Genomic DNA, 16900 nt, shown 5'->3' with positions numbered 1-16900 from the left:
AATTATAAATGTATATTCACCCAACACAGAAGCACCTCAATACATAAGGCAACTGCTAACAGCTACAAAAGAGGAAATCGACAGTAACACAATAATAGTGGGAGACTTTAACACCTCACTTACACCAATGGACAGATCATCCAAAATGAAAATAAATAAGGAAACAGAAGCTTTAAATGACACAATAGACCAGATAGATTTAATTGATATTTATAGGACATCCCATCCAACAGCAGATTACACTTTCTTCTCAAGTGCACATGGAACATTCTTCAAGATAGATCACATCCTGGGTCACAAATCAAGCCTCAGTAAATTTAAGAAACTTGAAACCATATCAAGCATCTTTTCTGACCACAGTGCTATGAGATTAGAAATGAATTACAGGGGAAAAAAACGTAAAAAACATAAACACATGGAGGCTAAACAATACATTCCTAAATAACCAAGAGACCACTGAAAAAGTCAAAGAGGAAATCAAAAAATACCTAGAGACAAATGACAATGAAAACGAGATGATCCAAAACCAATGGGATGCAGCAAAAGCAGTTCTAAGAGGGAACTTTATAGCTATACAAGCCTACCTCAAGAAACAAGAAAAATCTCAAATAAACAATCTAACCTTACACCTAAAGGAACTAGAGAAAGAAGAACAAACAAAACCCAAAGTTAGCAGAAGGAAAGAAATCATAAAGATCAGAGCAGAAATAAATGAAATAGAAACAAAGAAAACAATAGCAAAGATCAATAAAACTAAAAGCTAGTTCTTTGAGAAGATAAACAAAATTGATAAACCAGTAGCCAGACTCATCAAGAGTCTGGAGGAGAGGACTCAAATCAATACAATTAGAAATGAAAAAGGAGAAGTAACAACAGACACTGCAGAAATACAAAGCAGCCTGAGACTACTACAAGCAACTCTATGCCAATAAAATGGACAACCTAGAAGAAATGGACAAATTCTTAGAAAGGTATAACCTTCCAGGACTGAACCAGGAAGAAATAGAAAATATGAACAGACCAATCACAAGTAATGAAATTGAAACTGTGATTAAAAATCTTCCAACAAGCAAAAGTCCAGGACCAGATGGCTTCACATGTGAATTCTATCAAACATTTACAGAAAAGCTAACACCCATCCTTCTCAAAGTCCTCCAAAAAACTGCAGAGGAAGGAACATTCCCAAACATAGCATAGAATGCTATGAGGCCACCATCACCCTGGTACCAAAACCAGACAAACATACTATAAAAAAAGGAAAATTACAGACCAATATCACTGATGAACATAGGTGAAAAAATACTCAGAAAAATACTAGTAAACATAATCCAACAACACATTAAAAGGATCATACACCACGATCAAGTGGGATTTATTCCAGGGATGAAAGGTTTCCTCAATATATGCAAATCAATCAATGTAATACACCATATTAACAAATTGAAGAAGAAAAACCATATGATCATCTCAATAGATGCAGAAAAAGCTTTTGACAAAATTCAACACCCATTTATGATAAAAACTCTCCAGAAAGGGGGCATAGAGGGAACCTACCTCAACATAATAAAGGCCATATATGACAAACACACAGCAAACATCATTCTCAATGGTGAAAATCTGAAAGCATTTCCTCTAAGATCAGGAACAAGAAAAGGATGTCCACTCTCACCACTATTATTCAACATAGTTTTGGAAGTCCTAGCCATGGCAATCAGAGAAGAAAAAGAAATAAAAGGAATACAAATTGAAAAAGAAGAAGTAAAACTGTTACTGTTTGCAGATGACATGATATATACATAGAGAATCCTAAAGATGCCAACAGAAAAGTACTAGAGCTAATCAATGAATTTGGAAAGTAGCAGGATACAAAATTAATGCACAGAAATCTCTTGCATTCCTATACACTAATGATGAAAAATCTGAAAGAGAAATTAAGGAAACACTCCCATTTATCACTACAACAAAAAGAATAAAACACCTAGAAATAAACCTACCTAGGGAGACAAAAGACCTGTATGCAGAAAACTGTAAGACACTAATGAAAGAAATTAAAGATGATACCAACAGATGGAGACATATACCATGTTCCTGGGTTGGAAGAATCAATATTGTGAAAATGACTCTACTACCCAAAGCAATCTACAGATTCAATGCAATGCCTATCAAATTACCAATGGCATTTTTTATGGAACTAGAACAAAATATCTTAATACTTGTATGGAGACACAAAAGACCCCGAATAGCCAAAGCAGTCTTGAGGGAAAAAAAAAACGGAGATGGAGGAATCAGACTCCCTGACTTCAGACTATACGACAAAGCTACAGTAATCAAGACAATATGGTACTGGCACAAAAACAGAAACATAGATCAATGGAACAAGATAGAAAGCCCAGAGATAAACCCACTAACCAATAGTCAAATAATCTATGACAAAGGAGGCAACGATATACAATGGAGAAAAGACAGTCTCTTCAATAAGTGGTGCTGGGAAAATTGGACAGCTACATGTAAAAGAATGAAATTCGAACACTCCCTAACACCGTACACAAAAGTAATCTCATAATGGATTAGTGACCTAAATGTAAGACTGGACACTATTAAACTCTTAGAGGAAAACCTAGGAAGAACACTCTTTGATAGATACCACAGCAAGATCTTTTTTGATCCACCTCCTAGAGTAATGGAAATAAAACCAAAAATAAACAAATGGGACCTAATGAAACCTCAAAGCTTTTGCACAGCAAAGGAAACCATAAACGAGATGAAAGACAACCCTCAGAATGGGAGAAAATATTTGCAAACAGATCAACGGACAAAGGATTAATCCCCAAAATATACAAACATCTCATGCAGCTCAATATTAAGGAAACAAACAACCCAATCCAAAAATGGGCAGAAGACCTAAATAGACATTTCTCCAAAGAAGACATACAGATGGCCAAGAAGCACATGAAAAGCTGCTCAACATCACTAATTATTAGAGAAATGCAAATCAAAACTACAATGAGGTATCACCTCACACCAGTTAGAATGGACATCATCAGAAAATCTACAAACAACAAATGCTGGAGAGGGTGTGGAGAAAAGGAAACCCTCTTGCACTGTTGGTGGGAATGTAAATGGATACAGCCAGTATGGAGAACAGTATGGAGGTTCCTTAAAAAACTAAAAATAAAATTACCATATGATCCAGCAATCCCACTACTGGGCATATACCCAGAGAAAACCATAATTCAAAAAGACACATGCACCCCAATGTTCACTGCAACACTATTTACAACAGCCAGGTCATGGAAGCAACCTAAATGGCCATCGACATACAAATGAATAAAGAAGACATGGTAATATATACAATGGAATATTACTCAGCCATAAAAAGGAACGAAATTGGGTCATTTGTTGAGACGTGGATGGACCTAGAGACTGTCATACACGCGTATGTGGAACCTAGAAAAATGGTACAGATGAACCGGGTTGCAGGGCAGAAGTTGAGACCCAGATGTAGAGAACAACGTATGGACACCAAGGGGGGAAAGCTGCAGGGGGGTGGGGGTGGGGGTGTGATAAATTGGGCAATTGGGATTGACATATATACACTGATGTGTATAAAATGGATGACTAATAAGAACCTGCTGCATAAAAAAATAAAATTAAATTCAAAAATTAAAAAAAAAAAGAAACTGCCTGCCAATACAGGGGACACGGTTTCGAGCCCTGGTCCAGGAACATCCCACATACCACAGAGAAACCAAGCCTGTGCACCACAACTACTGAGCCTGCGCTCTAGAGCCCGTGAGCCACAACTACTGAGCCCATGCACCACAGCTACTGAAACCTGCAAGCCTAGAGTCCATGCTCTGCAACAAGAGAAACCACCACAATAAGAAGCCCACACAACACAACAAAGAGTAGCCCCTGCTTGCCACAACTAGAGAAAGCCCACGCGCAGCCACAAAGACCTAATGTGGCCACAAATAAAATAAATAAATAAATTTATTTTTAAAAATAAATAAAAAATAAAAACCACTGAAATCTACTATATATTGTATGTTTGCAATCTTTCCTCTAATCTTTTTAAAAAGCAAATTTAGCATGATGAACCTTCAAAATTTTCACAGTACAGTACAGTGCATCAGTACCAATATTTAGTGGATCTGTATTCAGTGGACTAAAAAGCTCCATAAGATCTACTACTTATTACACCATTATTATTGAGCCTCTGGGAGAGAAAAATCTGTAATGGAAACACAGACAATATCTAAGGTTCCTTTTCTGCTGTTTTTAGAGAGACAAGACAGTTACTCTTGAAATCAAATAAAAATTCAGGACAATAATATAAGAAATGTCTAAAGGCCATATAAATGTAGCCCTTGATAAGCTACTTTTTGAAGTTTAGTTCCTCTGTCTCAAACTAATCTTCAGGATGTATTGATTCCAAAAGCTACTCACATGCTGGAAATGTGCTACCTACTAACACTTCTACAAGAAAAAATATAAATGAGATTTCAGTGACCAGCTGGAAAAGAAAAAAAAAGAAAAAAGGGGGGAAAGGTATTATGTTAGCCTTCCAAACTCACAGCAGAAGAACCTAAAGTTTAAAAATGAACTTGAGTTTTTTCATAATGAATAGACTACTTTATCAAGGTCAGTCTTTTAAAAATAATTGTTACCACGTATTCATTGAAGCCAATGAGCTAAGTGTAACATTAGCATCATTTTAAATGAATCATCTAACTTAATACTTATAATATATGGTATTATTAGCCCCATTCTTCTGATGAGTAAATCACTATATGCAAGTTCACATAGCTTGGAACAAGCTTTCAACTGAGGACTTTTTGACACAGAAGCCCAAGTCTTTCATACCTGCGAAAGAAATAAAGAATGCTTATTGCATTCATTTTATACCTATATATCTTAAATGAAGGAGCAGTACACTGAGAATATATATAGATCATGAATTATCTCAATTCCCAGGGCTGCTATTATATCATTAAGCTATTATTGTTAACTTTCTGCTAACTACCAGAATATTGACTATTATAACTAAAATTTAAAGACTTCAATTTACAGACAAGTGAAGTCACACAGTATATGTGTGTGGTGACATCTCAAATTTGGGTATTGACTTTTACCTTTTCAGTATAACAGTTTATCAAATGACAGCATGGTGCTTAAAAGATTTTAATTATAGGCTGTTTTCAAGAGGCAAATGTCTTGGGAATTTTTCTCACTTCACTGTTCTTTAGCATAGTGTATACCCTATGGCTCATTTTCCCAGTTAATGATCAACTTGAGCAATATGTCTTTTTAATGTGAATATGAAATTTGTGTTCTGCAAGATGATGATGACAGAACACAGCAACAAGCTTTTCATTCCTTTATTTTTGCTAGCCTTTTTAAAATTAAAGTCATCTGACCAATAGTTTATGAAATTATTATTTAGAGCAAGAACCTTATTTATTTACTCCTGGGTAAGAAAATGAAAAAGTTAATAAAGTTCATAAAACTCCATTACCTAATGAACTCTAGTTCAATAATGCACAATAATGCACCACAGACTTACATACAAAGGGCCTTGCAAACACTTAACCATGAGTTAAATCAATCAAAATAAATACAGTTGCAACCACAAAATTGACTACATTGAAAATATGTATAACATTTCTGAGAATGTTTTCTCCATCCTGCTGGGTAAAAAAGTCACTGCTGTAAACAACTGTGGTTTTTCTTGTAATTTGGCAACAAAACAGTCAATATACAATACAGCTCTTCTTATTACAAATATATAGGCAGTCAATATGTATGTTGACTGATCAGTTTTACTTTTAAAAAGCTATTTCTGTGGCCCACTGTTGATCTGATTATAATAAATTTTATACCAGAAATAATCTTAACACAGTGTTTTTTTAGACCCTGTCAACAGTTAGTCTCCAAACCGATAGATCTTGATTGAATACTGTTTTCCTAATAGTGATAAGGAGGAAAGCTAAAGTAAACTTAGTCAAGCCTTTCTGTAGTACTTTAATTCCCTTCATTTAATATAATTACTATCATCTAGAAAAAGACAACCAAACTTTAACCTGTCACCAAAATAAAGATGTGATAAATTAGTTTCAAAATCCTGGAGGAGGAAATGAAATGGGCATGGAGGAAAAAATGATATTCCCTTGCTCCTATCTTCATAAAGTACTTCTTAATTTATTTATTTAATACAAAGATATTAGAAACTTCTAATAATATACCAGATTAAATTTAACAAAATTTGATTGTAAAAAATGTATTTCCAATGCTGTATATTCTAAAGTGACATGGTTCCATTTCTTAAACTGCCCTGTACCTTAATATGTTCTTTAATTTATAAATATTTTAGTAAAATAAATCTGAAAAATTCGCCCTATAAAATCGCTTCTTAAGAGTTTCCCAATGCCCATGAGTTCATTAAATGCCATTTACAATAACAGATTCAAGAAATAAATTTAATATTTGTTAAGCGCAGTGTTTCCTAAACTCATTTGATGTCAGAAAAGACCTTTTTTTTCAAGTAATACCTATGAAACTCTCATATATCAAGTGGAACATCCTTTGGAAAAACACCAGATAAGAGAATATTATCTGTGTTTACAATTCAGATTAAGCAAGTTATAAAAATTAACACAATACTACATTTATATATTATAAAAAAATAATTAAAATACTATTTCTGGAATTTAAATCTTCAGTATATGAACTGAATAATGCAATGAATCAGGCAAAAGGGAAATAAAATTGAGGAAATACTACAGAATGTTAAATAAAAGTTACAGTGATTAAATATATGAGGGATAATTAAGAAATATGGTGATTAAGTCCAACACAAAACTAGCAGAAGTTCTAAAATCAGTTAACATAAGAAACAGAGAAGAAATCATCAGAGACATTAATAAAATAATATCCCTTAGCTGAACAAATATCTGAGTTTTGAGACTGAAATAGGTCCACAGAGTAATTTACAGAGTTCAAAGTGTTAAAAAAAGATTCATAGCGAAACATACGCTGATGAAATTTCAGAAACTTAAGTATAAGGCTTTCTAAAAAGATGTCAGAGCAGAAAAACAAGGGACCTACTAAGGAATCAGATGTGCATCTAACCCTTTACCAGAACTGCTGGATACTGGACGTCAACAGAATAATGCCTGATAAAAACTATTTTATACCAATAGTTTATACCCAGTCAGATGACCAATTCTGTGAAAGAAGAAAAAAATGCAAATGCGAAGAAAATTTTCCCACCACATGTTCATATTTTTAAAATTCTATTAAAAGTATTTTTACAAAAAACTATTGCTTCAATTTATGTCAGAGTGTTCTGCCTATGGTTTCCTCTAGGAAGTTGTATAGTGTTCACTCTTAAACTAAGGTCTTTAATCCATTTTGAGCTTAGTTTTGTACATGGTGTTAGACAACATTCTAATTTCATTCTTGTACATGTAGCTATCCAGTTTTTCAGCACCTCTTATTGAAGAGACTGTCTTTTCTCCACTATATATTCTTGCCTCCTTTGTCACAGATTAATTGACCATGAGTATGTGGGTTTATTTCTGGGTTCTCTATCCTGTTCCATTGATCTATGTGTGTTTCTGTGCCAGTACCATACTGTTTTGATTACTGTAGCTTTGTAGTATAGTCTGAAAACAGGAAGCATGACTCTTCCAGCTCTGTTCTTCTTTCTCAAAATTGTTTTGGCTATTCGGGATCTTTTGTGTTTCCATACAAATTTTAAAATTATTTGCTCTAGTTCTGTGAAAAAATGCCATTTGTAATTTCATAGGGATTGCACTGAATCTGCAGATTGCCTTGGGTAGTATGGTCATTTTAACAATATTGATTCTTCCAGTCCAACAACACGATATATCTTTCCATCTGTTTCTGTCATCTTCAATTCCTTTCATCAATGTCTTCTAGTTTTTGGAGTACAGGTCTGCCTCTTCAGGTAGGTTTATTCCTAGGTATTTTATTCTCTTTGATGCAATGGTAAATGGGATTGTTTCCATAATTTCCCTTTCTGATATTTCATTGTTAGCATATAGAAATGCAACAGATTTCTGTATATTAATTTTGTACCCTGCAACTTTACCAAGTTCACTGATGAGCTCTAGTGGTTTTCTGGTGACACCTTTAGGATTTCCTATGTATAGTATCATGTCATCTGCAAACAGTGACAGTTTTTACTTCTTCCTTTCCAATTTGGATTCCTTTTATTATTATTTTTTTCTTCTCTGATTACCGTGGCTAGGACTTCCAAAACTAGATGAAAATGTAGTAATGTTGGCAAATCTAGAGTGATTTTTGTAAGGACTTACTACACAGTTTACTTTATTCTATATGCAATAAGTTGTCAAATGTGTTTGAAGATAGAGGATGCATTCTAATAGTGTGGCTAAGAGCTTGCATTTAGCCTGAATATTAAAGAGGCCCCAGGAAACCCGACCATAAGGAAACCCAAACTCTGCTCCCAATACAAATGCTACTTTTTAAAAAACTTTCACCCTTTGGTCAACCTACTGTCCATTGAATTTGTTGAGGTTTGTGGATATTAAGACTTAAGCAAGAGATGCAACTTGATTATAGTACAGTAGTTTGAATTTAAGCAAAATGGTATGCCTGAAATGTAGGGGCCTTTTTGGAATGTAATTTGAAAATGTGGTGAGTTTCTTTGAATAGGCAACCCAGACTGACCTGACCATTCAGTGACTCTCCATAAGAGCGACTACAACACCCAATTAGCACCATAAAAGGGAGAGTCGACATGACAGAGATGTGAGGTGACCATTTTTACCCACACCACACGCTGCCATGGTGGTTACACCTACTGGTGTAAATACTTGGTGAAAGAGGCAGTGCACCTCCCTGTGACTGCAGGCTACTGAACAAAGTCACCAACCTGCCTTCAATAGGAGCATATAAAATTCTAGGCCTGGAGAAGAACAAGTAATAAAGTAACTATTTACTCTCCCTGAGTTCACTATCCTCTTCTCTTCTCCCTGCTGGGTCGAAGGAAGGCAGAAGGTAGCATTAAAGCTCATGTTCAGGGCCTGCATGTTCAGTTGTACACGTGGTGCACTGCATATGTACACGAGTGTCATTCACTTTCTTCTTGACGTGAATGGTGCCCCCTGGGAATTTTAGAGGGCACAACCTGGGAATCTGTATATGGCAGGCCTGCTTAATTTGGTTTTGCTCATATATTGTGAGCTTTTGTGTCGCTTATTCATTTTGTGTTCTCTGTGTTCCGTTTGTTTTGAGAAACAAACCTGATACCCGTTTCATCCTTGAAACCGTAAAATTCATCTTTAAGTATATCTATATAGGTAACAAACAGAATATTGTTTATGTATATGTAAGTTTATTTATTACAATAATCTAGGAGGTTAGACTTTACAAATAAACAAATGTGCAGAAATATGAACTAACTTGCTTGTGAATAACAGACCTGGAGCATGCCTCAGAGAAAGTGTGTAAAATGGCTCAAAACTAGAGAAAGCATAGAAGCAAACTATCCACTGACACGGCACTAATAGAAAAGCTATCAAAAGTCTAAATCTGAGCAGAACCGGGAAGAAAGGAAATCATAAGAGGGATGAGACCTTGATAAATAAATACATTTTTATTTCCATAATTAGAGGTAAGCATAAGGAAGAGATGAAACTAATTCCTAGTGTCAAGCCTATGTAAGTGGAAAGGTTGTGATTTCAATTAACAAGAATTTCGTGTTTAGATTCAAAACAAGTATTTGTGTCACAGAACCAATTCCAGTAGATTCCATGAGACAGGCATATTTATATTCATTTTTCTGCATCAATGCTTTCAAGCTTTTAACCCATCCTTCTGGTGGGAAAGAAAAAAACATAAAAATATGAAATATCTCATCAAGCTTTAATTATGTTTAGTTCTTGATTTAAAATTACTCTTTATTAAGTTAAAACGAAGATATTCTAGACTAACTCCAAAGCAGAATTGAAATGGCACACGAAAATGATCAAACATGATTCAAGCATCTCATTTAACTGAGATTTTACTACGTTTGTGTAATGATGTCTAAAATTGTGTTTTCATTAAACATAGCAGAGTAGAGCGAAACAGGGAGAGTCATCCCATAGACCTTGTTTGAATCTAAACATACTATCTATTACTGTAACTTTGAGAAAATCACTTAATTTGCATCAGCCTCAATGCCTTTATCTCTGAGAATAGTAATACCTATCTTGCATGGGGCTTGAGATCAAATAAGTTAAAACACAAGCAGAGTGTCTAGCAATTACAGTTGCTCAGTAAATAGCTCTTAATATTACCAATGGTCTCTGATGTGGGAAAACTATTACATAATAAAAAGATCCTTAATCGGGTATCTTTAAAATCAGGCTGAATGCAACGAACTTCAGATTTTATGTCCTCCCTTTTTTTATTTTTACCCAGAGAATAATGCAATTCAGAAAACAGAGGGAGAGATTAATTTCCACTTAAACTGAAAAGTCATCATTATAAGATTTTTTTCATCATGTGCTATAGTACATTAAATAGAACCTTAAAATCTTTGTTACCTCTCTACTGAAAGGTAGCATGTGGTGTCCCTCTTCTTGAATATGGGCTGATCCAGTGGCTTATTCAATCAACAGAATGCAAGAGAAAAGGTGTTCTTGCACTTGTGAGGTTAAGTCATAGGAAGACTTACAGATTCCAGCCAAGTCTCTTGAAATGTTTACTTTGGGTGAAGCCACTCACTATGTAAGAATTCAACTACTTTGAGATATCCAGGTTGCTAAGACTCCAAAACTACACCGAGAAATTTCATGGAGAAAGACAGAGACAGAGAGAAAACCAGCCCCAGATTTTTCAGCCTGTGCAGCCCAACTCAAGCCCCAGATCTGTGAATGAAGATGCCATCTTGGTTGGACATTTCAGCACCAAAAGATGTGACTCAAAGAAAACTTAGCCAGAACCAAGGCCCCAGACATATGACACCAGTCAAGTTGTCCAATCTATCTCCAATCATTCAAGCCACCACAGCTGAGGCCCAGTCATGATGGAGCAGAGATGAGCCATCCCCAGTATTCTTTATCTTTGTTCTTAGCTCACAAAGTCCTGACTATAACAACACGGTTTCTATTGTATCTACCACTGCATTTTGGAATGGTTTGTTATACTGCAATAGGTATCTGGAATATATGTCTTGATCATTTCTTACAGTTCTAAAGCCACGGAACTCCTTTTACCCATATTCAGGGAGAATGCAATCTCTTGCTTATTTTCAGTCTCCCTTTGAGTCATAGAATCTGTTCAGAGGCTTCCTTGGACAGAGTCAGTAAAAGAAAACTCTTGATTACAAAACTCCATTATTACAACCAGGATAAAAGAACAGCCAAATCTGCTCACACACACCCCATTTTTTCACCACATCATAAACAATGGATTGGCCAAAGTTTTAAGTGCTTGACTCTGATTGAAAGTAAGCAACTTTCCATCTTCAACCTCTTCCCCTCCAACTCAACTTAGAGTGATGCTCTAGTCAACCTCCGGACTTCCTGATGCACCTCCCATCTCTGAAATGAGAAGTGAAGAAAAAACATCTTCAGAAGACTTCTGATATCAAGACAAGGGATAGAACAAAGGCCAAAGCAGCAATATTGCCATCCAGAGGAAAAACTACTGAACCTACACTGCAATATTTAGAAGGAAAGTCAAGACATGAGAGAACTAAGTGTAAAGCACAGCTATATTGGTGGCTTCTATTTAAATAATCAAGGTCAATAAGTAGGTCTCTGGGATGATGATCCCTATACCCTGTTACTTGCACCAGAATTGGGACATAACCAGGAACAAATAGTTCAGGAAGCTAGAGTCATTGACACTGAGAGCCAACTACAGGGAACACCAAACAGCTGGGGCTATTAGTTCATGTGCTTCCATACCTAAATTTGGAAAGACTGTAAGACTTTCTGAATCTTCAGGTAACTTGAATACTATTCTAATCATAAGCAATCATGCTCCCTCTTAAGCTAAACCATACAACTTCAGAATCAGGTGTTACTTCTTATTGGTACCACTGTCCACTAAGCAAAGACAGAAATACAGAAGTAATCCTGACCCCTGCCTTTCCCTCATATACTCCCCTTCCCCACTTTTCCCTCTTTCCCATATATTACTAGGTTTAATCAGTTCTGCTGCCTAGAGATCTCTTAAAGTCCTTCATTTTAATCATATTCCTCTGCCCTGATTCAGATCCTTGTCATCACTAGCCTAGGCTGCCCTCTATCTATTTCTGCCCCTCCCATCTGAACCATTGCCCTTCATATTCATCCTCAACCCTACTACCAATATTATTTCTAAATTGCAAATTTGACCATCAACTGTCTAAAGACTTCAACATCTTTCCATTGCACTAATGATAAAGTCCAACTTCTAAACATGTCATAAAGGTCTCCATTTTTTGGCCGTGCTCTGCCAATTTAACTAATGTCTTTTTTTAGTAATTAAAATCTACTATCCTTGTTGTTTTATGAGTGTTAGCAGTTGCTGTTCTCACTGTTGAAAATATTTCCCCCTTTCATTCACTTAGAAAACTCCTATTCATCCTTTAAAACCCAAATGCAGTGAAACCGATTTTCTCTCACTCAAATCAATTTCTCCTCAAAACTGTAATTTTACCTCTGTGTAGCTCAATTGTTTGTTATACTCTATTCTTAAATATACTCATCTTTGTATCGTAATATCCGATAATATAACTGACATTTAACAAACGCTAAATATACTTGACACTTGAATTGATTGAATTGAATTAAACTGAATCAATCACTCTCAAGAACACTAACGACTGTTAGGGTTTCCTGCATCAAGAGTACAAATCACGCTGAATTTTCATAATACTGCTAGTTTTGATTGAGGCACAGCAAACAAGTTTACAACAGATTTCCCCTGTGAAAATAATAACTTCAGGAAAAGATAACAAATACACTCAGAAGTCCATAAAGGAGGCAGGGTAGTCTAGGGGATTCTGTTCTCATCCAAAGACTTGCTGAGATTTGATTCAGAGGGGAAAGATTGATTTTTCTAGCTTAAGTTAAACGAGGCATCGAACAAATGTCAAAAGCAGGACATAGACTTAGATTCTTCACTGTCACACCAGTAAAGTTACCATCCTTCTATCTCCTTTAGAACAAACAAGAAAGCCTGCTGTGGACCGTGAACAAAACAACAACTGTGATTTACACAGCTCCTTAAACTTCTGTGTACTGAGAGTGAATTAGAGGTCTCCTTCAGATAGCATTGCAAATGAGCATTATTTTATTTTCACCAAGGCTTTCAGGTGATCCATGCAACAAAATCAGCAAAGTCAGTACTCACCGTGGCAGACAAAGTAACTATTATGTATCTGTCCTAAAAGTTCCTGTGATGTTCTGGCTAGTTTTGCTTAAGTAATATTTATAATATTTATGAGAAAGGAGGACAAAAATGAACCTGATGCTTTTGTGGAGAAGGAATTCCCTGGCTGAGCAGAAAAGCCTGCCAAAGTTCTGGTGTTTCTTGTTTGTTTGTTTGAAACAAGACTGAAGGACCGTATAATGCAAGATGAACCCATTAACAGTTAAAAGGGAAAGGACACACTAAAGAGACTCAGCTAGAGCCCTGGTAAATTATCAAAAATTGTGGGCTTTCTTAGTGAGAGTCTATGATTTGAGAAATTCATGAGGAGAAAAGGCAGAGGTCCCTGGGCACCTGAAAATGAGAATTGCTGCATTGAACTAGGCTGACTTTGGCATGGCATTTTGAAGAAGGCAGTCATATGGAATGTAACGAATAAATAGAGCATATCAGAGCCTGAAAACGCCTCCTGAAAACCTGAGAGTAGGCTCATGTGGGTGAAAGGTGAAGCGCGGTGCTTGGTACACTATAACCCTCAGTAACATTGGCTGGTTTTGAATGAAATGAAACCTAACCTGAATCCAGTCCCTACTCGGTAACAGCGGGGAAGATAATGGGTGCCTAGGCAACGTCTAGCAAGTTCTGGGATAGAGGCGGCTCCCAACTGTTGCGTCACCAGGGGCCACAGAACTGAGTCGGGAAGGGAGAAGGGAGGAATTTATGCAGAGGACCGGACACTGGCAGGAAGTAGAAAGCGAAGAAAACTAAACGACCATTGGTGAATTTCAACACCACGTCGTGAATTTCAGGTAATTTTCCACTTGTTTATTCAGATGGAAAACTCGGATTCCAACGATGAAGGAGATGGAGTTTCGGCCCAACACATAAGTCAAACGGACCGATTGGTTCGGGGAGAAGATTTCTCCAGGTTCGTAAATAATCTGAGTGAAGAAGATTACGAACTTATGAGAGACAACAATCTTCTAGGCATTCCAGGTGAAAGTACGGAAGAAGAGTTGCTGACAAGACTTCAGCTAATTAAAGAAAACGCACCACAAGACTCAGATGAAAATACAGGTATATTTTGCTTTTGGAGGGAATAGGATGGAATGAATAAGGAACTTCATAATAGTAAATAGTAACTTCATAATAGTAAATAGTAAATTATACAGAAGTGACTTAAATTAATTTGGTAAGTAACTTCTCATAAAAAGAACTGGCATTTACTTGATTTTTGGTGAGCATGTCAAGGTATGTTTGTTTTCCTGATTCACATTTGGGTTGTTTTAATTGGGAAACAGTGCGAAGTAGCCTATTTGTATTTTTCTTGGTTTTCTACCTCAACTGAAAGTCCCTCCTACTTCCTGAATTATTTTTTCTACATAGACATGTAAAAAAAGCAAACAGAAATATTCTCAACTGGGGACAATTGTGCTCTCTCCAGCACCTGGGGACATTTGACAATGGCTCGGGATACTTTTGGTTGTCACAGGGGAGGCATGGGTGTTACTAGCATCTAGTGGGCAGAGGCCATGAATGCTGCCAAATATCCCACAATGCACAGGATAGCTCCCCAAAACAAAGAATTGTCCAGCACCTAAAGGTCAATAGTGCTAAGGCTGAGAAACCCTGCTCGAGCCTCAGGTCTGGTGCCTTCCCTCCCAGTGTGAAGTAGAGGATTTTGCTGTCTAATGAAGAGGACACGATAATACTTTGGTTCTTGAATATGGTCTTATATGTACCATGCTAGGTTCAGTCTATTCATTTGATCTGACCTTCAATTTAATGTCAATTAAAAATCTTGGTAACATTAAGAAGTATTCAAAATGCAAACACTTTTAAACCTCTGAAACTTGTTTATGTTTGGGCAATAACCTTATATTTTAAAACAGCTTGTCTATTATCAAAAGCACATAAGTGAAGAGCCTAGAAGTAGTCATGTTGGAGACTAATGAAAATTAGACAATAATGTAAACTGAACTAAAATACTAGCATTGTACCTTAACTGGTGTTTACCTTGTTTAATTGCATTAGTGTCTTGACAGTGGACTGAAAAAAAAGTCTCTTGACATTCCTCCTACGGTGGTACACAGGGCTGTGTATATGATGAAATACTGAAAAATAGACTTCCTCCGGATTCCCTTTTTAAAAAATTCTCTAAGTTTATCTAGGATTGGCTCACTCGTTTCGGATGGAATCGAAACTTTTCTACCTTTACTTATAAATCTACACAGTGCAGTTTATAAAATATTAACTCTATAAATGTGAAATCAGTTTAAAACATCTGAGTATTTAAGTTCTCATTTTTTGTTTGTTTTTGAAACAAAGTTTCAGAGTGCTATTTTATGATGGTTCTAATTTTGGTAGTTCTTTTATGCACCCTCCCCATTTTTTTTGTTAACAGACAGAGGAGACTCTTCAGATGACGTGTCTAGTGGTGACTCTATAATAGACTGGCTTAACTATTCTGGACAAACTGAAAATATGACAAGTGGACAAAGAGAAAACCAATCTTGGAGAGAAGAGAGCCAAATTAATCCTAAAAGTGATCAGTTCATATTCAGTTTAGAAATAAATGTTAACCTTGATAATGGGAGTCCAAATCCAGAGAATGAAGATGTAGCATCTGCAAGACTTCCCAGAAGAGAAAATATGGAAGACAGCCAAAGGCAAGTGGAAAGTCCACAATCTGAATCAATATTTACAAGACCATCTATGTCTGAACAAGATACAACTGAAACATTAATGGAATTCACACCTACCACAAGTCAGAGAAGAGCAAGAAGTAGGAGCCCAGAGTATCGGAGAACCAGAGCAAGAATTGAAAGTTGGTCGCCTCCACGTTCACTTAGGGAAATTGTACAAAGACTTAATCATAGTATACCATCTCAGAATTTTGAGCAGCCTCTGCTAAGTGAGACTGCGAGATTTTCTAGAACTGAGCACCAGGAAATATTGAGACAGCAAATGACTGGATTTGAGTTGCAAAATAGCGGTCTTATTGAAACTTCTAGAACAAGGAATGCCGTTCATGGAGAAAATTCTCCAGATACAACCAGCAGTGGTGAATCTTGGGGAAGGAGGGAAATATATCCAACCATACCCTTCAATCTTGAAGTAGGACAAGTTCATTCCGGAGCATATTCTCAGAGAGACAGCAGAGCTAGTAGAACTCAGTTAACGTCTGAGACACCAAACAACACTGTCACTTCTGAAAGTGAACGAGGACTGAGGCATATGTATTCACATTCTGAGCAGGCAGGTGTGAGAGCTTATGTCAATACCATTAGAAATCCCATTTGCAGAATTTTAAATACTAGCTTAACTGATACAACATCTGTTCCAATTCAGAGCACGTTAAGGCAGACAATGACAGAATTTAGTAACTCAAGTAACCTTATGGACAGTGACAGTAATTTACAGCATAGTGTCTCACCTCCAAGTCAAAACATGGAATGGCTAGAGTCACCTAATGGTAGTAGTAGTGGTAGATTTGGTTCTG

The sequence above is a fragment of the Mesoplodon mirus genome, assembly GCF_964341445.2.
Source record: "Mesoplodon mirus genome assembly, chromosome: 7".
Taxonomy (NCBI): Eukaryota; Metazoa; Chordata; class Mammalia; order Artiodactyla; family Ziphiidae; genus Mesoplodon; species Mesoplodon mirus.
Note: the sequence above shows the minus strand (reverse complement) of the source record.